The sequence below is a fragment of the Chionomys nivalis genome, chromosome 21 (genome assembly GCF_950005125.1).
Source record: "Chionomys nivalis chromosome 21, mChiNiv1.1, whole genome shotgun sequence".
Lineage (NCBI taxonomy): Eukaryota > Metazoa > Chordata > Mammalia > Rodentia > Cricetidae > Chionomys > Chionomys nivalis.
Genome location: NC_080106.1, coordinates 35,541,762 through 35,563,981, shown reverse-complemented (window position 1 = coordinate 35,563,981; position 22,220 = coordinate 35,541,762).

Here is a 22,220-nt window from a genome sequence, read left to right as displayed (position 1 = left end):
TCTTCATTCTGAAATGTCTGGGGGCTTTTTTGCTCTTTCAACACAAGAAACATTATTGCGTTTTAGTTTTTAGCAAACAAATCAACTTTTTAATGACATTATAGCCAAAATCCCTATCCAAACACAGCTACAGTAGATCGTGGGGACCACACAGCCTCTTCAGCCAAAATCATATTTTCTCCATCCATGTTTATCCAAGTTATTCTCCCCTGCCCAGAAACACTATCTTTCTCCCTATATTTTTAAGGGGTAGTTAAAAATCTCGCCTGGTTTCAGAAGTCACCACCATTCCAGCCAGAGCCATGCTGAGTTTCCATCCCTGCCACTGACGTAGCACTGACCTCCTGAGTGTCTGACGGCTGCTTAAGCCACCTTTCAGCCCCTGGAAGTCCTCAGCTTGCCCAGCTCCCTGGGTCAGTGGCTGCTCTCATTGCTGTCACAAAATGCCAGACACAAACAGGAAAACAGAAAATCTAAGATAATATTCTTTTTTTTTTTTTTTTTTTGAAACAAGGTTTCTCTGTGTTGCCCTGGCTATCCTGGGACTCACTCTGTAGACCAAACTGGCCTCAAACTCAGAGATCTACCTGCCTCTGCCTCCTGAGTACTGGAATTAAAGGCTTGTGCCTCCACTGCCCAGCCTAAGATGATATTCTTGATTTTAGCAGTGTCTAGCCACATGTCCTTTTCTATCTCACTCATGCCTTTTGCAGGTGCAAACTTACATGCACTGATTGATACTAAAGTTACAAGTGTGTCTTACCTTTCTTACAGACTAGAATATAGTTTTCCAATACCCGGGAACTTACCATATTCACCTCTATTCCTTTAATTAATTTTTCTCTTGCTGTACAATATATTCTTATGCCCATTTCAGCTTAAGGCAAAGGTACCTCACAGTTTCTGGTGCTCACGAGCCTTCATTCAGGATCCTCTTCTAAGATGGCTGGTCATTGGCTGGATTCATTTCCTCGCATTTGAAGGTCTGATGTCACATCATCTTGCTAACTGTTGTCCAGGAACTGCAGCTGTTAAGGACTGCCTATGGTTGCTGCAATGGAACTCCCAGGCAGTTCAATCGATCCCAGATTGATTTGAGATCATAGTTTTAAAGATGTCGGTCCCTGGTCACTGGCTTCCTTGATGCTGGGCCACTGGTGGGAGCATGTGCAGGAAAAGAATGTTCTCTGCATGATGAGCAGTGACATAGAGAATGACACAGAAGTGGGGGACCTGCTACCACTGTCAAAGTCAGCACACACACCTAATCCTCCCGGCAAGGTCGCACCTCCTACGGTTTCCAAAACCTCTCAGAATAGTGCCATCAATTTGGGAAGTGACTCTTTCAGGTATGTTTCATACTGAAACCTTAAACGGTTCCTTTCAATAACCTCAGTACATTCAAGCTCACAATCGTCAAAACTGGAAAAACCGTCTTGACATATGCGTGCTTCATTAGAAAACTGTCCCTGCCCACTCTCATCGCCATGGTTACCCAGGCCCAACTCCCCACCATGCACTAACTCTATACCTTACTTCAGCTTATCTTGCCCCACCCTTTCATTCTGTTGCTAGTGACTAACTGTGCTGGTTAGTTTTGTGTTGCCTTGACACAAGCTACAATCACCTGGGAAGAGAGAGCCTCGATTAAGAAAATACATCCAGCCGGGCGCATGCCTTTAATCCCAGCACTCGAGAGGCAGAGGCAGGCGGATCTCTGTGAGTTCGAGACCAGCCTGGTCTACAAGAGCTAGTTCCAGGACAGGCTCCAAAACCACAGAGAAACCCTTTCTCGAAAAACCAAAAAAAAAAAAAAAAAAAAAAAAAAGAAAGAAAATGCATCCATCACAGTGGCCTGCAGGCAAATCGATGGGGCATCTTTTTGATTAATAACTGCTGTGGAAAGACCCAAAACACTGGGGTTGGTGCCACCCCTGGGCAGATGGTCCTACGTTGTATAGAAAAGCAAGATGAAAAAGCCATGGGAGCAAGCCAGTAAGTAGCATTCCCTCATTGCCTCTTCTTGGGTTCTGATCTTCAGGTCCTGGCCTTGAAGTCCTGCCCTGTCTTCCCTTCATGACGGATGAAAGATGAAGCAAACCATCTCCTCCCCAAGTTGCTTTTGGTCATGGTGTTTATCATGACAGGAGAAAAAGCCAACTAATACAACGAGTAAGCTTGGTTCTAACCTATTACTTCCTATAGACCCTGACTTGTTATTACAGTAATAAGAACACATAGCCATGCCGAGTCCCTGTGCTATTTCCTTCTTCCTCCTCCCATAAGAAGAATATTAGATAGCATGGGCTAGCTCATAGCTCATAGTAATGTGAATGTTCAGTATCCTTCAGTCCTTGGAAAAGTTTCTTGGACATGAAAGAATTGATTCTAATAAGAAGCATCAGGGTATTGACACCGAAGAAGGAAGGTAGGATGAAAGGAGTTTAGGACACGATAAAGTCAGAAATATTTTCTTAATATGAACATGGCCTACAATATAAGCTTACTTTATACTTGGGAAATCAGAGTAATTTCTACCTTAGTCTCTTAAAGACGTAGCCAAATTGTGAAGGAAGAGATGGGATACAGCATTTCAGGAGAAGAATCCAGGTCAACTGATCATGAAGCATTTGCTTATGACTTGTTTCCCAAAGGCAGATACTTCTACCTTCTAAGACAGGAACATTTCCTCGGCAGTGGCTTATGTGCTATCACAGGCTAGCTAACCAGTCCTCAAGACAAACACGTCATGATAAACAAACACACAAAACCCCTGACTTGTGATACCAATCCTTTTCTATCCCATCAACAGCCTTACAAGGGCCATATTTAAGCTACCAAAGGTCCTACAGCTGGTTTTCAAATCCCTGCAAGCTGTATAAGCTGCTACCCAGCAACACTGCACCAGCACTGGCTTCTGCATGTCACCACACAGGGGGGTTGAGAGATACTTTCCCCTCAGTAAGCCTATGCTCTAGCCTTGGCATGGGCATTCACACTCTGATTAATTGCTTTGAGAAATATGGTGGTTATGGTGACTTGGAGCCCATAAAGATAAAAACCTTGTTTCCCAAAGGTTTAATTCTCAGAGATTGATAGGTAATAATGCCCTAACCATAGCATCCACTCAAAATTTCTACCTTATTACATTTTCAAGGCCTACACACTAATGGGCTTCTTGGGCATTTTTTTCAACATTAAGGCACTTGTGGATAGACACAACAATTCTTTCAAAACAGTTAAAGACCATTAGCAAAAAAAAAAATCCCCACTCCCACAAAAATTCTTTGATGGAACAAGATAAAATTGCTCTCAAATTTTGTATTATTTATGAGGAAATCACAGCTCCTAGGGGAGAGGTCAGCGAAGAGAGATGAAAGCACAGTGTGGGAACACAGGCTGGGGGCTGGACAGCTTGTCCTGACGATGCTCGCCTCCTCTTCACCCCGTGTGTGACAGCCTTGCGCTGTGCTTCAGCCATGTGACCTGTCACGCTCTGCAGAGGTTTCTGCCTCCAGCAATGGTGACGTCCTTAAGGTTTAGGTACATTTTGCAAGCAAATTGTGGGAGAAAATCTGGACTAAATGCAAAAGGGAGTGAGAGGCATCTTTATTTAACTTTTAGTGAGGAGGGACTCTCTGATATCAGATCCTACAAGGACTCGAAGCTTCTAGTAGTTAAAATCAGAGGATATCATGCTTCGTGCAGTTCACTTGGATTTGACCACTGGATTTTTCTTTCAAACTGTGTTCAACTATCTTTCTATGACCCCATATTCACATCCATATTCTCTCTCTCTCTCTCTCTCTCTCTCTCTCTCTCTCTCTCTCTCTCTCTCTCTCTCTCTCTCTCAACTATAACACCTCTTTCCCACTTTGACTGAATTCTTCACAGTCTAAACTCCCGACATCCTAACAGTCTAAATGCTTGCTCTATGCAGTGTCCCCACTGATCCATTGTCAGCCACAGTTGTCCTTCCTTGCATATTTCTGTCTTTGTTTTTTGTTTTGTTTTGTTTTGTTTTGTTTTGAGAAATCTCCCAACACCTTTTAGAATCTGTCTGAGGAAGCACACAAGTCCAAGGTGTTGTTGTGGCCAAGAAGGATGCCTGGGCTTAAGCCCTTCTCCCCCCACCTCTTCAGCTACTGCACCCCACTACCTAGAGAACCTCAAGCAACCTCTCTAACCTTCTGAAGCCTTCCCATCTCAAAACTGGGCACAAAGTAACATTAAGCACTCTCTTTATCCGATTCAAATATACTCATAACGAGGGCATAAATTCTCCCTGGACAGAAGCATTTCTCTTCTTGTCTTCCAGCAGACTTGATTAGGTGTGTCCCTCATCTCATTGTCCTCACTAAATTGGAGCCTATTTGAAGTATCCAATTCATCATATTCATAGCCATTCATCACAGCCACTGAGTGTCTGACAGCACCCAGCAGGCTGCCCTGTATGCTGGAACCTCTTAGGGGCAGGTCGCACATCTGCCTTCTTCGTTGCACCTCTGCTTTATGAAGTAGAGCTTGATAAATCTAGACATGCAATAAATATTGGTAGAATACAAAGTCAGTACATCAGTAACGGGCTAATACGCTTCATGAGAAGTGTGATACATCCATCAGCTGGACAACAGAGTTCTTGAAAGTTCTTGTTCACTATTGTATGCCTGGAGTTCAGTCTGTCCGTGGTCAGAAAATGACCAGTAAGTGAACTAGCAAATCAATCAATCAATCCGTCTGCTGACCTAGCGTAGCTTCCATTGCTTCATGGAAAGCACCTTGCCATCTAAAAGTGCTGTTTGGTGGGGCTTAAGTAGCATCATGCTCTTGGAAGCAATGACACAGATAACACACAGAAGGTCCCTGAATCAGTGACTCACAGGCATGACGATTTTGCTCACTCAGGGGATGTTTGGCAATGTCTGGAGACAATTTTGGTAATCATCACTGGGAGATTATTACAAGCATCTAGTGTACAGAGTCCAGGGACACTGCTAAACATTCTACAATGACAGGACCCACAGTGTATCAATAGCTCAAGCATTGGGAAAGTCTGCTATAAATGATCAGTTACAAGAGATTGATCCTTTCATGGTAACATGCTAAAACGTGGTTCAAAGAAGACAGAGACTTTCTGTGCGGTGGTCCGTTTCACTCACATAATGACAGAAAGTCAGAGCAGAAAGGACACACCAGAGTTCGCATCTGAACCCTTTGTTCTATCTAATTATTTAGTTCTGTTTTGATTTTTCTGAGACAGAGTCTCAGAGTCTCATGATGTAGCAATGCTGACCTAGAACTCTCTGTATAGATCAGGCTGGCCTCGATCTCACAGAGATGCACCTGTCTCTACCTCCCGAGTGATGGGATTAAGGGCGTGAGCCACCATACTGGTTTGAACCCTTTATCCCAAAAGGGTATCAGGTCCCAAAGGAAGGGAATGGTTTAGGTCATGTGGCTGGTGAATGGCAGGCCAGAATAAGAAGCAAAGCTCTTGATTCTTACGCAAGGCAGGGAATTCTGTGACTCATGAGCTCCTCCCCTTGTTAAAAAAATATTCTTTCCCTGTTAGGAGTAGATATAATTATCTACCCATGACTATTACATTTTATAGTCAAAGGGGGATTATTCTAGGAGCGTCTTAAAATCAGATTCTCTTGCTGGTTGCTGAACAGGAAGTCAGACAGATATATACAACCACCAACTAGCTACAGATACAGGTGAACATCAACATTGTAACCTACCCTGGGCTACACAGTAAGCAACTACAAGCAGTGCATAGCAACCGTGGTTCCCAGCCAGCAGTTAGCAGGATAACTTGGCATCGGGCCTTCAGATGCAAAGGAATAAATTCAGCCAATAGTCAGCCATCTTAGAAGAGGATCCTGAGTGAAGGCTGATAAGCCCCAGAAACCGTGACATAGCTTTGTGTTAAGTTGAATGAACTTAAGAATATATTATACAGAAAGAGTTAAATTAATATAAAGAGAGAGAGGTGAATATGGCAAGCTGCCTGGGGAAAACAAAACAAAACAAAAACAAAACAAAACAAAAAAACAAAAAACCTTCTATTCTAGCCCTGAAGAAGGATGAGATGTGCCTGTGGGAATTTTAGTTTTTATCTGGGCGCATAAACTCGTATCTGCAAATGCGACAAGAAAAACAGAAAAAGGAATACGGATAGAGAGAGTATTTAAAATCAAGTAAATTCTCTTGGCATTTTAGCCCATATCCAGGATGGGCCAAGTTCTTGCTGAGCCTTGGACACAAGTCCTGGGCTGTGCAGACTCTGGGTCCAGTCTTGTCATCAGACTAGGAAAGAGGAGGTGCTAATAGCAGAACCCCATTGGGGTAAACGCAGACCCCAGCAGAGCTCTAAATCTACACACCTCCCTCAGGGTCATCTAGAGTGGGGCTCCAGAGTCCCACTCACCATATATCTACAGATCTACAGCCTTTACATTAAGCCCAAAGCTGGCAAACAAAACCCTCTGTCCTCCTATACTCATGAATGGACTTCATGATGAATAAGGGGTACTTTTACAAAGACAAGTTCATGTTGCCTTGCTCCAGTCAGGACACCTCTGAAGATGCCTCTTGTCAGAAGTCCCAGAACCTCCTGTAAGGCCTGAGTAATGACCCTCCCGAGGTCAGCCTCTCTCTTTGCTCCTGTCCTCCTTCCTGCAGGTGGCTCTTCTGATCTGTACCTTTAGCTCCTGATCCCTCCTTCTTCAGCCTGCCACCTGCTGGTGTATTCGCAACAGCTTCCAAGAGTCACCCATTTCTCAGGAGAAAAAAACGTCACCGGCACCTCTTGCTGTTTGTTAGTTGTTTGCCATCCTTGGGACCAGACTCAGGCCTGAAGAATGCTAGACAAGCCCTCCACCTCTGAGATACACACCCAGCTCTGCCATCCCCCACTTATTAGAGCACGCTGGTTGCAGCTCTTTATAGCAGTTGTCTATATGAATGACCATTCCTATAGAAAGGACTGACTCTGTTTGCAGGATCACATTCAGCATAAATAATACATACATACATACATACATACATACATACATACTCATTTAATTATTTGCTACAAGAGCATCCACACCAGTTGCTGACTAGGTTTGTTTGAGACTGTCTTATCATGCGTACCCGTGTAGACCATTATTCCTCAGCAAATTGAACAAGTTTCAAAGTTAATAAAATCATTCTGGCAAATTTGCTATTATCAAAGCAGCTGAAGGCAGTGTCCCACTCATCACATATGTTTGACCTTTTGGGGGAGGAAAAATAGAAGAGGCGTGTGGAAGCCTCCTGCAGGGTTCATTTTCCCTGTAGCTCTGAATTGCTTGGCCTGTGTTGAGTTGCTTTAAGACCAGACTTGCCTTCCAAAGTCTTTTTCTTGGACTTGGACTCACCACGTTAAACAATAATAATAATCATAACTCAGCAAAAAGCTGCCTTTTTGCTCTCAGGCTCAGCACACTGCCCTATGTGAGAATGTTCTTATTCAATGTACAAAGCAGCCCTACAAGTCAATACTTCTATTCCATTGGAAATAGAAATAAGGGTTTATGGAAACTAAGTAACTGACCCTGAATCAAAGTGTTTCAGGGGCGGAACTTAGATGGAAACTGAGGCGTGTCCTGCAAACAACCTCGAGATTGCTTGTCTTCAGTCATAGTAATCGGGACCATGAAGGCTTCCAAAAGGGTCTTCTCCCAACCTCCAGAAGGCCACCTGTCCCTGCAGAGCAGGCAGCAGGTTAGGAGGAACTCATAGCCCACAAGGAGCCTTATTGATGACTCATGAGAGCTTTTGAGTGAAGATTCCAGCTCTCTGGGCAGAGGGGTGAAAGGGACCACTCTAAGGAGGCCTGGGTTTGCCAGCATTGCTTTCTGGTTGTTAAGCTCCAGCCACCCACTGTCCATACTGGGGTAGCAATGCTCTTTTATTGGCCACCATCTCTTCCCTGAGTCACGTCTCCATTTCCTAAGTAATATCCCGTTGCTCTCTCTCAAATAAATGACTTGCACTTGAACCTTTGGTCCAAAGCCACTCCTGGAATGAATAAATAAATCTCCCTGGGAATACTGGGGGTAGGAGGAGGACAGTATTGAGCTGACTCATGCTTCTCCTTTGATAACATCAATGACTGTATAATTCTGACTATTAAATTGGTCCTATATCTTAGGCTAGCCCTCAACTAAACACTTGCAAGTAAAATTCTCCCTAAGGAAAACCAAGAGTTTTTATACACTTTAGTCATAGATTTAAGACTTTTGGAGGTTTAAAGGAAACCCAAACCAGTGCTTCAAGTATGATATTTACCCCCTGCCCATGTGGGATTCCCCTCTGTATGCTCCGAATAAAGCTACTTTGGCCTACAACAGAGCAGAATTGAGTAAGGTGGGAATTCCAAGCAGATAGAGGAGGAAAGAAAGCAGAGTCAGGGAGAAGCCATGCAGCCGCCAAAGGAGACAGATGTCGGACTCAGAGGAAACCTTACCAGTAAACCAGAAGTCTCATGGCAATACACAAAATAATAGAAATGAGTTAACTTAGATATAAGAGCTACCTAGCAATATGTTTAAGTGATTGACCAAGCAGTATTGTAATTAATATATTTCTGTGTGGTTATTTCAGGTTTAGGCAATGAACAAGCAGTTTCTGCCTACAAATTGGTGCCCAATGTGGGGCTGACTATATCCACATAAAACCTGAGAGAGCTTTAAAAGGATTCTAGACACAAAAGAACAGAGCTTAGCGCAGCTTCTTGCTTGCTGTATCTTTTTTTCTGAATGGGCTCTGTTTGCTAGGGGTGAAAAGGGCACTATGGCTCCTTTAAGAGAAGGCTTACTGACTTAGCATAAAAAACAGCGGCTTCCTGGTTTGGGGAGAATGAACTCTGTCTGGCTCTTTCAGGAGGCCAAGCTCTTGAATGGGGTTTGTGGACAGCATGCTCCAAGTTTCTTGGTGGCAGCATGGGCCAATTGTTTACCAGAGTTGAGGTGGTAAGCGTGGTTCCAACCCAGCAGTCCCAGAGTTGGTGGTAAGGTTCCTCCACCATTTTGAAAGTCTGAGAGAGGCGGAGCCAGCATCCAGAGCTGCTGCAACCACATTGCTTACCATTTTAAAGTGCTCCTGGCCAGGAAATTATTAAAGATACACAATAAAGACAGATTCAGGAAAAAAAAAAAGACCTCGGAATGGGTCACAGTGTTAAATAAATGTATGTAGGCTTGAGAAAGAGAAGAAAAGGAGTAAAGAGACAGTAAAAGTACTAAAAGAGTACAGATAGTCATAGATTAAATGAGTAAAGAAAAATAAGCCACATAAAGATGGAAAATACACAAAGAAACTGGATTATTTAAATTATTATGTTTTCTTTGAATTTTTTGACTGTGAAGGAGCTAAGTATGAAGAGACATTTCATTGGTGTGCTGCTAAGCTAAAGTAACATATATTTTAAAGGTATCTCGACTTCAAAATCTGGGTCTAAGGATATATTGCTTTGGAAAAGAGGTTCTGCTTTCATTTTCACGAAAGATGAGATCCTGTAGATTCCTTCCAGGTTAATGTGATTTGAAGGACCATGACCCCCTGAAAGGTCTCTGTGAACCCCCCAAAATATTTCATCCAACAAAAAGCAAGAAGTAGTTTGGAGAGACCTATGCCCAGATTCCCTAAATGATTGTTTATAAATGTTTGTTTACATTTAAAGGGGGATATGCTATAGAGATGAATACTTTGCATTGGTATGGAATTTGGTTTATTGATACAAATTTAAGGTCAATTATGTTATATCTATATTTCTGTTCTTGATTAAGGTATTGTGTTTGTGCAGCTCATTTAAAAATGTAATCTATAATTAAGAAGTACAGGCTAATAGGTAATTATCTATAATACTCAAGCTTGGAGTCATGTTTGTTAGGTTTTCTAGGTATACAGAGATATATTTCAAATAGGTAGGTATTTTTCAAACCTTTCAAAGACTAACAGAGTTTGGCATTTAAAATGTTTTAAGAATTTAGGACATTTAATGACGAGACGCATCTACTCCTGGCAGCACCAATCTATTTCAAGAGGATGGTGGGCATTGAAGAGGTTCCTTATGGGGTTTGTTAGCCATTTGGGCAAAAAACTGTTCTTGCCTGAACTGCTTGATGTTATGCTGTATGAACTAGACATGCAGAACCCACAGAAAAATGACTGCTGAACTTGCCTAAAGGTGAGATGGTCCTTCAGTGTTGGTGCTTCATGAAAGAATCTGCCAGACATTCTGCAGGACACAGAAGAAAGCAACTGATGGACTTTGCCATTACAAGGCAGAACAGATCTTCAAATTTCCTGCTTCATGGAAAAGTCTGTTGGATACTGAAGATGGATGCCCCAGTGGTACAGAAGAACTTTGGGTGACTGTCCAGGCAGCAAGATGTCTCTGTCAATTCTAGAGTTTTGGGAGTTGCTTACAATGCACTTCCTGTTAACTTAGGTAATATTATATTCTTCTGGTGGTCTTTGATGGAATTGAAGAAGACAGAGTTATAATTATGGTTTTCTTTAGTTATAATAAAAGATAAAGTAGATATAAATATTGTACCTGTAATTCTTGCTTGATACCTGTTTTGTTATATGTAATTTTACAATGTTAAAGTTCCTTTTTATTTAGCCAGAAACGGGGAGGTGATGTGGGATTCCCCTCTGTATGTTGTGAATATCATTGGTTAATGACTAAAACTGCTTTGGCCTATAGCAGGGCAGAATTGAGTAAGATGGGAATTCCAAGCAAAGGAGGAAAGAAGGCTGAGTCAGGGAGAAGCTGTGTAACCGCCAAAGGAGACAGATGTCAGATGGAACCTTACTAGTAAACCACAAGCCTCGTAGCAATACATAAAATAATAGAAATGGATTAATTTATATATAAGAGCTAACTAGCAATATGCTTAAGTGATTGGTCAAACAGTGCTGTAATTAATATAGTTTCTGTGTGATTATTTTGGGTCTGGGTGCCCGGGAAACAATTGAGCAGTCTTTGCCTATATCCCCCTACTCCCATTCCTTCACATAAACCAAGATAATATGCTAAGTGGCCTATGATCAGGTGGAGAGATTTTGTCCTTAATCTCTCTATTCTGCTACTTAAAAGACTTGTCACCTATGACAACCTTTCTAAACTCTCAGTGACCTTATAACCTTGGGAAAAATTATGATGAGAACTTCTGCTTTGTGAGGTAGTGGTGAGTAAAGTCACTATTTGTATAGTGTTTAAACACTGGTAGGTAAGTGCATGGCACTACCAATCATTATCATTGTTGATATTATTGTTGTCACTGCTAACTGTTGAGGAAGAGATCCCAGGATGAAAGTTCAAACACTGTAATGCATCACTTGAATTGTGCCTTGTTCTCCTCTTGTTGGTCTCCTTCTTCCATTTATAGGACCACAGTCAAGTCAAAACTTTACAGCAAATCATTAGCTTGCCAAAACATCCCTTCTGCCTTAATGTTGTCATCTGAGTGCTAGTTAGGGTAGAATTCAGACCTTCTGAAAAAGATGGTGGAGGAAAGTATTCTTCTAGAATACTTTTCTCTTTGGAGGAAGATGCTGGACTGTCCCACAAGGAGGCCCATCCTGCTGAGTTCCACCTCCCCCACCCAACCTGTACTCATACCTTTCCACTTTAGACAGACTGCCCTCCTGACAACCTGTCTCATTCACCTCCTGTGCAGTAGCTCCTGCCAGCTCCCCCTGAAGTCCTGTCTTTTTTGGCAATCCCCACAAATACCAGAGGGGAAGCAGAAGCTTTATTTCTACTCGAGGTCATGCATTGAGCTTGACTCCTGTCCAGCATGATTCCTTGATCTCTCGTTATCGCTTTCCATCCTGAATTACCATCCAGCTTTGTATCAAAAGATCTGCACATAGAAGCCTGATACCTAACAAAGACATGCAACCCTTCTGCATCCTGGTTCCCACATATGTTACCAATCACTCATTCAAAGGTGTCTAGAAATGAGGCCTTGTGAGAGAAGAGACAGCCCACACTTTTGCTTCTTGGTAGAATAACTCTGAGACACATGCTAGCATAGGGTTCATCACTCTTTTGAAAAGAGGTAGACAATAAATACTTGAAGGTTTGAGGGGCATATGGCTTTTGTCACAACTGTTCTACTCCAGACGGTACATAAACAAATGAGCTTGGATGTGTTCCAATGTAATTTATTTACAAACAAGGTGGGTGGCCCCTGACTCCTGCTCTAGATTATTTTACAGGGTCCCCAGGGTTGATCTCAGTTGTCAAGTGATTCACTCATTAACATTCTTTTTTCTTTCTTTCTTTCTTTCTTTCTTTCTTTCTTTCTTTCTTTCTTTCTTTCTGTCTTTCTTTCTTCTTCTTCTTCTTCTTCTTCTTCTTCTTCTTCTTCTTCTTCTTCTTCTTCTTCTTCTTCTTCTTCTTCTTCTTCCTCCTCCTCCTTCCTCTGTCTCTCTCTCTCTCTCTCTCTCTCTCTCTCTCTCTCTCTCTCTCTCTCTCTCTCTCTCTCAACATTCGTATAGCACTCTGTGACCATATTATATCATGGTCTTAGTTTTGCTGTAGAAGAAATCCAGACTGAGATCAATAGGTCAAGTGGAAGGTACCATAAAGTCACATGATAGAGAAATTATCCAGTCTTATGGAGTCACAGGGAATGGCCAGGCAAAAGAAACAGCAATTGTATAACTCAAAACAGAAGTCATAGATGTTTTGAGAAATCAGAACAAGATCTGAGCAGCTGGATCACGGGAGGAGGTAGCCATAGCAGATCAGAGCCATTCACCCACAGAGATAAGACCAGATTCCACGGAACTATATAGACCCTGCTAAGATCCTGGATCTAGATCCTGAAATAGCAGGGAGGCACTGAAGCATCAAAGCAGCCATCTGGAATGACATGTGTATGTGAGGCCAAACATGAGAGGCCACTTGGAGCCCTGTCCCTTGTCCCCTACCCAGTACTAGTGACCTGCTTCCTTTTGCTCTGTTCATCCCCCATTTAACTAGAACCCTTGGCAGAAAATCAATAGCATCACCCTAAACCAGATTCATACCAGTTAAGTGCCTTCCACCCACAGGGGACCAAGAGGAAATAACCAATAAAAATACACAATAAAACAATGACAGAACAAACAAAGCCACAGTGCTTGGGCCTTACTGGGTTATTGCTTAGATTTGGGGAAGGATTCGGGAGTAATATCGTTGGCTTCTACCAGCTCCTTACAATTATTACAAAATGTCCCTTCTGCCTTGCTTCTCTGTATCCTTGTCTTAAAGAACTGGGGTTATGAAATCTCCAACAGGAATCCTGGAAAAGTTGCTTCCTTTGCTATCCCCTGTCATTCTTTACCCACATGAGAAAGAAGGCACTGTTACCCAGAGTTGTTGCTATGTCCCCATGCTTTCCAGAACTTTCTTCTGCTAGTGTGTAGGCACACAGGAACCCAATATGCTCTGCATCCTATGGGCTGAGGGTGCAGGATATTTTCCTACCTCTACAGAATCCACCTGGTACTTGGGGATGGAGGGTGGACTAAATCCACAGTAAAAAAGGTCACTCTTTAGAGGATTCTGCATGGTCACCAGGCTGCTGGGGACATTTTTTCCCCCTGAGGTTTAATGGAAGACAGTTACCCACATCCCTGTAGGAAGATTCAGTCCGTCACAGCAATGCAACCTTGCAAAAGTAAACCTTTCTGTGACTAAAGCCACTCAGTTATAAGCTACCTGCTTCTTAAGCCTGCCAAGGCATCCTTCTGCCCCCTTAGCCTGCCCTGACACACTGCCTGAACATATGAACATATTGTACGCACCTTACTTGTGTTGCTGTTGGGTGTTTTGAGGAAGTGGTATTGTCGATACAGGCAGATCCAGGGCTGGCACATCTGTGAGCCCCTACAGTCATACAGAGGTATCACTAGGTTTCTTAGGTAGGAACATTAAAACAACCTTTGTGGCTTGCTCTCTTTCCCCATTCTTCTGGTTTGCTTATCTGGTTGAGTTGGGGTTGTTTGTTGTTTGTTTGGTTGTAGTGTTTTTATTCTTTTGGGGGCTTTGTTCTTGCTTTGTTTTATTGAGACAGGCTATCACTACGCAGCTGGGGCCAGCTTCAAGGGCACGCTCCTCCTGCTTCAGCCTCTGGAGTACTGGGATTATAGTTGTATGACACCATGTTGGCTTTCAGGCCACTCTTGTGACAATGGTGATATGCATTTTCAGGCCAAGCAATCAGAACATTATCAACCCTGCAGGCCAGAAGGCACCTGTTTGCCTAATGTTTCTGATATACTTCCTTTTGTTACAACCAGTAAAAAGTCCATCGATTACCTGCTGAAGCAAAGAGGAAGTTATTAGGCAAACTCATCTGAGACAACTAAGGCCAGGCTGCCGAACCGTGTGCCTTAGTTCTCTTAAGTGAAAGCCATGCTGTTTACTATTTTAAGCCACCAGGATTTGAGAAAGATCATGGTTTTGTAAGATGAAGAATTTACCATGTGCATCACTTTGTAGCAGTGCCGTTGTTACTACACACACACACACACACACACACACACTTTTCTCCTGTTCCATTTGGTCTTTTGATGTTAACTGTGAGTTCATTTTTGAGCTCATGAGTAGTTAGAAGTCACATGCCGCTCAAGATTTCTGGCTGAACTAGCTGAACATCAGGGCAGAGGGGACTGTCTCATAGAGACTGGGTTTTTCTCCGCTTCTCTCTGTCACCCTTTGGCTCTTCATAGGAACAAACAGTGACAGTTGTTCCGGACCCTGTGCCCTTGCTGGTTTAATGTTCTCACTAAAAGCCCTATCTTGTATCCCTGTCCTTGATTACATCAACATGATTCCTGGGCCAACTACAGTGACCAGAAGAATCCTGTCTGTGGCCTCGCTTGGATGACAAGCGGCATCTGTGACCAGACACAGTGCTCTATACCAACACAAGTGCTGAGGGGGCTGGAAAATATGAGGGTACACGTATTTTAACAGGAAGAAGGGAACGGAAGGTTTCCCCAACATCGTGAATGAGATAGACAATTTGCTTGTCATTGGCAAGTGGAGTCATGGCCGTAAGTGTGCTCCCAGCTCATTAATGCCCGTCTTTTCTTTTGAAGACAAAACTTACATGTCAAATGTCTCTATGAGAAAGGAATTATTCATACTAAACTGTAAATAACTGGTACAAAAACACTTTTGGTTGGAGTAGAAGGGAAAAGGTATCTGTCTTCTTCCATTTGAATTTCAAAATACCCTAAGTTGGCGGTCCAGAAACAATGTAAGCTTGATCTGGAGGCTCCGACGCCAGGGTTAAGGGGGGGATTCAGAGTCAGTTGGTGAAGTCTTGCTTCTTCTTCAGGGGCCTCACTGTAACTCCATATACTGGAAGAGGAAAGAGTTCTCTTTCTTTAACAAGAGACCCTATCACCAGAAGGCCTTGTTTCATACAGCCGTCACTTTGTGAGCTGAGTTTTAGCAAACCGTTTTGGAGGGGCTCAAACATGCAGACGAAGGCAACATCATAGGAATATTTGTTCAGTAGGGTGGGAGAGAGAAGGGGCAAAAAGAAATGCAAAGAAGAGAATGGAAAATATGCCTCTGCCTACCTTTTCCTAAGGCTGCTCTTCTGCACAGGAAAAGCGGTTATATTTTAAGAAAAGACCAAAGGGGGCTTCCACAGAAAGCCTTGTTTGCAGCTGGGAGTGGAAGGAAGGAATGAAGAGTGCATTCTTTCCCTCAGAATAATTACAGTTTAATTGAAACCCAAGTATAGGTACATAACCTGTGCTGCACCCATAATAACCGTGTACCGTGGTGCTATAATGATGTCGTCAAGCAAGTCATCAGACAACCTAAATGGACTCAGGGGAGGGCTTCCTAATTGCATCTATGGAGTATCAACTCTTCAGGTTTTTAGACAGTGTGGTGTCCAGGGACTTCAGAAATGGCAAGTGTAAAGATCCTCTACTATAGGATGCCTCACAGCCATTAGCATCCCCAAATATGTGAGAGAAGACAGAATGAAGTACTTCTTCAATTCCTTTAACATCAGAGTTGTGTGCAGAAAGACACACGTACCGAGAAGAGCAGACTCACTACCGGGCCTCTTTCCTTTTTCTTGGCTTGCTTGCATTCATTCAACAAGTCGTTATGAGGCACCAAATGTGCACCTGATCAGCTGTTAGAGATACACGAGTTATCAACGAGATTAGTCAAGGTACAGCGCTATTATCCATAAAAATTTATTAAGAAAACAGTCCAAGTTATACGGACATAATGATAAAGATTCTAGTTCACCCACACAAATGGTCACAAATCAGGGCAACATGGGCCAACAACAACTTGCATATAACACTAGGAAAGGCCACTAAGAAAACTTGCAACCTCAAACAACACGTGGGAATAAGGTTGCAGCTGGGAGGCTTTAAGGAAAGGCTTTGTAGAGGAGAAATAGATGGCTTGAGTCTTAAAAGATTAAAGAACAAAGCACCAAAGAAACATGGTAACTCTAAAGGTATGTGACCTGGTGGCAAATACAAGAGGGCTAGGACTGCAAAACTTGAGGGTGCAGCTCCAGGTCACCCCTCTGGGGCTCTTGAGGGGAGCTGTGGACCTTGCAAAGTCAAGCATATGAAGGGAAGCAGGCACCAGCGAGTTTCTGTTTGCAGAACAGCTCCAAGCCTGGGCGGCTGGTGAGCCCCTTTGTGTAGGGGAGAGCCTCAAAGGCTCATAGCTCTTAGCCAGAGAACAACGGAATCTCTGAGGCATGTTTGCTAGCAAGGCGGATCGCACCCCCCACCTGAAGAGAGGCACTGGGACAGATGCCAAGCCACCGCAAGCCCCTCTGCTCCTTAACATGGCACTTACAGGAGCTGTGGAAAATATAAACTGGATCATTCTCTCAAGACACAAGAGCAATCATAACCGTAAAAATTCTCATCCGCTCAATTTAATCAGTCCCAACAAAGGGACTGATCTTTGTCAGCTCTGTCACAAACCAATTTAAAAAAAAAAAACAAGATTAGGCAAGATAGATGGATAGAGATATGACACAGTTATAGGCATACATTCTCAAATAATGTGTATCACTCAATAAGCCATGCAAATAGAACTGTACCAAAACAAAAAAACAAAAAATACTAGCCAACACCACAGGAGTTCCCCATACTAGAGTATGTTGTGGAATATTAGTTGAAGATGGGTTACATTTGTTTATGCTGGGGAACATTTGTTTAATGATAGATACAAAGATGTGTTGCATTTTTTTGTGTTGCATTTGTTTAACTCTGTAAAACTGTGTTAATTTGTCTGTCTAAAACACCTGATTGGTCTAATAAAGAGCTGAATGATCAATCCCTTGGCAGGATAAAGGATAGGTGGGACTTTCAGGAAGAAATAATAACTAGAAGGAGAAAAAGAGAAGAGGGATAAATAAGAAAAAGAGGAGGAGGGACCAACAAATCAAACATGAGTTGCAATGAAGAGGTCACATGGCCCTTGTAACAGTTGCTGACACATTCAACTGAGGCTGATTGCATGAGGATGGAGCATGGAGCATTCACAGAGTAAATCCCAATACCTTTCCAGTATACAGTGAGGAGTGTCTTTTTGCTGTATGGTGGTTGCCTGTTCCCTGATGGAACATGCCACCAAGTCTGAGCTGTCTAAGAATAAGATAATTTTGGGGAGAATCCCAGATTCTTCCTTCTTACTCATTTACTGACTCATCCCACAGATAACAACTTTTTGGATCCCAAGAAGGTTGTCTTACTCTTCTGTTGTCTCAACGAAACACCAGGAACAAGGAAACTTAGAAAAAGAAGTGGATTTAATTTGGAGCTCACAGTTCCAGAGGGTTAGAACATGACCATCTTCCTCCACTGGTATGGGGTAGTTTGCCTTCCTGATGAGTGGAGTCTCCATCATGAGTGTGGGGATGCCACCAAACAGGTGATGAATTAAAGAGTGTATTCTACAATTCCTGGGAGTAACATAGATGAGACAGATTCACAAGCAGGCGGTTATAGGCAGTAAGACATGAAAATGAAGCTTAGAGGACTTACAATGGGAATGGGACACAAGAGTGCTTGCCTCTGTATAAGCCTCTGGTTTGAAAAGGAAAGTAGGTAAAAGGGAGGATGAGATAAGAGTCCTGGCTTGTACTTATGGCTGGAGAACTAAAGGTAAAGAGAACACAGCTGAAATCTGTGTTAAAGAGCTTGTGGTAGTTTAATTAAGAATGGCTCGGCCCGGAGAGATGACTCAGCTGTTAAAGGCTAGGCTCACAACCAAAACTATAAGAGAATGGCTCCTATAGGCTCATATATTTGAAGGGTTGATCTAGTCGGTGAAACTGTTCGGAAGGGGTTAAGAAGTGTGGCTTTGTTGGAGATGGTGTGTCACTGGGTTCAGGCTTGGAGGTTTCAAAAACCCAAGCCATTCCCAGTTAGCACTCTAACTCTCTGTCTGCCTCTCCCCCTTCTCTCCCTCCCTCTCCCTCCTGCTTGTGGATCAGATGTGAGATCTCAGTTGCTGCCTCACCACCATGCCTCCTGCTATGCTTCCCAAGATGGGCATGTTCTAACCCTCTGGAACTGTGAGCTCCAAATTAAATCCACTTCTTTGTCTAAGTTTCCTTGTTCCCGGTGTTTCGTTGAGACAACAGAAGAGTAAGACAACCTTCTTGGGATCCAAAAAGTTGTTATCTGTGGGATGAGTCAGTAAATGAGTAAGAAGAAAGTGAGGTAAAGGTCATGAAAGTGTTCATCATGTCTAAACTTTAATAAAGAGAAAGGGAAAATCTACGGTTCTGCACAGAGATGGAAACCACAGAAATGGCCTGACGAGAGAGAGCATGGTAGTCAGGAAGTGTTCTGTCTCTCGATTGATGAAACTAAGAAAGATTCTTTTTTAATAAGTAAAAAAAGAACTTGTCACAGCCTGGTTCATGAGACTGTGGGAAATGGAGGCGGATGAAATCAACCTCTGTGCTGTGGACCCTGCATGCTACACTAACGAAATGCCAAGCAAGGTATGGCTGCGGGTACAATAGTGGCACAGGCTGTCTTGACAACAACCAATGACTTTCTGATTGGATTTAAGGTCCATTATATAGGAATAAATCTGTGTCTGCTACTGTGTGCCTGGACAGAAACCTGTGGCTAGAGAGGTCATAGGCCCCAGTAGGAAGGGTTTATAGATACTTTACTATGTATCTTTGTAAGTGTACATGTTTGGGGAGGTTTTTGTTGTTGTTTGGGTTTTGTTTTGTTTTATCCTTTGCCTTTATACTCTAGGTAGGTAGATATTCTCAATATTCTGATACATCAATTGTTTTCTTTTATAGGTAGCATTTTTAATTTCCTGTTTTAATGACCTTTGCTGATTCCAAGGGCTTTAAAACGTTCTTCTGTTTTCTTCTAAAGACATTGCTATGATGTTTTCACATTTAAGCCAACAAACTCTCTGGAATTACTATTGTTAGTTTGGAGTCAGATAAGGGTGTGATAAGCCACATGCAGCACATGATCTAACATGAGCAAGTCCAATACACAGGACCAGCAGATGCCATGGTGCTTGTCAGGAGACACCGTGTGGAGAATATCAACAGACAAGTCCTAAGGTAGGTGTGGTCTGAGAACCTAGTCCACACTGCAGGCAGCGACTTCCATTAGTAACCATGCCTTGTGTACTTGGAATGTCCTTAGATAATAGATCTCACTTTCTCTCACAACACACAGACACTTGTGGCAAATGTCTGTAATTCCAGCATTTAGGAGTCTGAGACAGGAAAACTTCACCACATTCAAGGCCAGCCTGGGCTACATAGCAAATAGTAGGCTAAACATAGTTGCATAGCAAGACTCTGAATCAAACAAAATGCATACAAACTTGCAGCTGTGAGAGTGACCTGATGCAATTAGCTTGATTGTAGTTCACAGTTCAGACACAACAAATCATCATTGTATACTAAATGTTTCACTTTATTTGTTCATTATATCTCAATAAAGCTAGAAAGAACAGCAACTAAGTGTTTTCTTCACCTTGCTGGTCTGCCAGCTTCCCACAGGTTTAAGACCCAGTGACCATCTGCAGCCACTCCATCCCAGCATGCTTTGGTACTGTCCCCATGTATTTGCATATGCTATTCCCTACCAGGAATGGGATGTTTTCTCATCTCTTAGTCACCTTCTGCTGCTCCAAGACTGTTCTCGAACACTCCTTTGTTCTCAAAGAGGTCCCTGGTTCTATCTCTGAGTTCTAAACACATTTAGTTTCTCCCATAGCATAGTTTACCTGCCCCTTCTATTTCAGTGCCCTACACCTACAGATCGGTTACTTTTTGAAGGTTTGAAGGCAGGTTCTGTGGCTTACCTTTATGTTTTTACTATGCTTGGCTTGGGTAAGAACTTACTATGTTTTGAATTGATTACTATTGAGATGGGCTAATAGGAATGCCATCAACTAACACATCTGAAGTTGAAATTGGGATCCTCCTTAGGAAGCAGAAAAGAGGATAGATACAAGCTTTGTATAACATCACATCTTTTAAATAAAAGAAGATGAGGTAGATAGAAATGTCAGGGGCAAAATGGGAGGGAGAATTTTGGTTTTTATTAAGCATGGAATAATGGGTATGGATTCGTTACAATTGCTATGAAAGCGAAAATAATACTAAACATAACCATTTTCAAACAGACACAATGTAGCCTTCTGTGTGATGCTCAGAAAGATAAGAAGACGAGGAGTTATGTGAGTTGAGTTCCTGTGTCGGGATCGGTTTCAGGAAGGTGAAACCCAAACAAAACATGATGCTCCTGTTGATAGGAAGACTCAGAGTCCAGAATCTGTGTCTGGAAGAGCAGCTGGGACTTTCATGTCACGATTCTCCAGAATAAGCCCTTTCATTAAGAGATGAGTCCCAGAAGTTTCTATGAAGAAGTACAGTGCCCTTGGTTTGAGGTTAGGCTTCTCTGAACACCACACAGAAGGCAAACCTTCATAGTGTAGATCAAGAGTCATTCCAAGAGTCAGTAAGTTAATCAGAGACAAAACCCAGCAGTCTTTGAAATGAAGCAATACAATACAAATCCCCCAAGCCGCATTATCTGGTACATAATTAAAAATCACTGAGAATAAAAAAGGGGTGGGAGGTGGGCATGACACATTATCAGGAAAAAGCCATCAATAAAATGGCCCTGAGATGACTCAGATGTTGCAATCACAGGGTGTAAAGGGAGGCTGTGTACGCATTCCCAGCCACCCTGACCCAAATAATCACACAGAAACTGTATTAATTACAACACGGCTTGGTCAATGGCTTAGGCATATTCCTAGCTAGCTCTTACATCTTAAATTAAACCATTTCTATTAGGCTGTATTGCCACGATGCTGTGGCTGCATGGCGTCTGTCTGACTCCACCTACTCTCTCTATATATCTCTGTTCAGATTTCCCATCTGGCTTTATTCTGCTAAGTCATTGGCCAAAACAGCTTTATGCATTATGCAATGAAAGCCACACATATACAGAAGTATATCCCACATCAACAGGGAAAGACTTTGAACAGTCATTATAAATATACTCAAATACATAAAGATATTGTCTTAATAAAGAGGTGGTGAATCTTGGAGCAGAAACAGAAACTATGAAGAGAACTAAGTTGGGTTTTAGGAGCCTAACTCAGAACATTTGCCTAGCAAACACAAGGCAATGAGTTCGAACACCATATTGAGGGGAGGAAAAAAGGAGAACTAAGTGGAAGTTCTATGACCTCTTGAAAAGTAAATGTGTTAAATGTAAAATTCACCAATAGAATTGCTAACAGAGTTAGCATCTGACTTTTAAGCTGGGATAAATGCAGGGATTCATAAGATAACACGTTTTGAAAATTTAACATTCCACTGCTCAGGAGGTAACTTATGCCTGGTACTATAAACCTGGTCAAGAGCCAGTGGCTGGACAGGTCATGGGCCCAAAAGAGGGGACAGGCTACTGTTGCTTTGCTACGTGGCCAAGGTTGTCAAACTGCCTTCTAAATGCTTATGTTTATACCCATAAGTCAGTGCGGCTCTCAGTCCTGGTGAGAGGCGCTTCCTTCTCAGTGGGCAGCAGATAATGCAGAGACTCACAGCAGACCAAAGAGCCGGAATATGAGCAACTGTTGAGTGCTCAGCTCCAAATGGGACATCTGTATCACC